The sequence below is a fragment of the Myotis lucifugus genome, unplaced genomic scaffold (assembly GCF_000147115.1).
Source record: "Myotis lucifugus unplaced genomic scaffold, Myoluc2.0 scaffold_4898, whole genome shotgun sequence".
Lineage (NCBI taxonomy): Eukaryota > Metazoa > Chordata > Mammalia > Chiroptera > Vespertilionidae > Myotis > Myotis lucifugus.
The window spans coordinates 5,351-6,632 of NW_005875946.1; positions in this window are offsets into that span (position 1 = coordinate 5,351).

The window sequence follows — 1,282 nt, forward strand, 5'->3', positions numbered from 1 at the left end:
CTGGTTCATAGGCTGATGCTTAACCACTGAGCATACCAGCAGGGCCAAATCCTGCACTTTTGACCCACAGAACTGCGTTACCTGCCCAGCAGGTTACACCTTCCCCCACAACCCTGAGGCATCTGATAATGTGTGGTTCAGTTACTCCAGTCTTGAAGTGCTGCATGTATTTAGACCCTGTGCAGTCCCAGTTCCACACAACAAAGTGACATCTCATGCACAAACTGCCCCTTCCCCCACACTGGCTAGTAACAAGTTTCCACAACTGCCCCTTCCCCCACACTGGCTAGTAACAAGTTTCCACATAAAGGTGTGAAAAACAAGCATTCAAGAATCCAAACCACTCTACTGGCAAAAAAAAAAAAGGGGGGGTGGGAGTAGGGGTAACTACTGAGAGGAAGTTCCCTGGTTCTGGCCACTTTTTCTTAGAGTTAATTTTGGGCCAATATTGATTTCCATTCTTTGCTGTCAAACTTAATCAGGCTCAATGGGAAATGCCGTGTATATTTGTTTATGAATTTCCATCAACTGGAAGATGGAATGGAAAATTTTTGCTAACGATCCATAATGAGAGGATAAGCACTAACCATACAACAGAAAACAGAATTCCTTTTACTCTTACTTCAGTCTTAGATACAAGTATCTTCCTATCTTTTTTTTTTTTTTTAATTTCGGTACAGTCGCATACAATAAAATTTCACTAAGTGTTTTTCAATGATTTGGAATATATATACTTGCAAATGTATACAATTGTGTAAGCTCTCCCATCCCCCACAATAATTAAGATAGAGAATACTTGCATCACCCCAAAAAGTTCTCTGGGGCTCCTCTGCAGTCAATCCTCTACCCCTAGTCCTAAGCAACCCCTGACCTATAGGTTTGCCTTTCTGTAATACCGTATAAATGGAATTACAGTATTGAGACTTTTGTGACTTTCAGCATGCTGCTCTTGAGATTCATCCATGTTGTGTGTATCAGTTGTACCTTCTTTTTGTTGTTGTTAATCCTTACCCAAGGATATTCCCCCCCATTGATTTTTAGAGTGGAAGGGAGGGGGGGAGAGTCAGACACATTGATATGAGAGAAAGACACCAATTGCTTGCCTCCTGCACATGCCCCAACCAGGGCCAGGGCCAGGGATTGGGCTTGCAACCATGGTACATGCCCTTGACTGGAATCGAATCCAGTACCCTTCCATCCCAGGGCTGACGCTCTATCCACTGAACCAAACTGGCTAGGGCAGTAGTGTTTTCTTTTTATTGCTGAATAATATTGCATTATA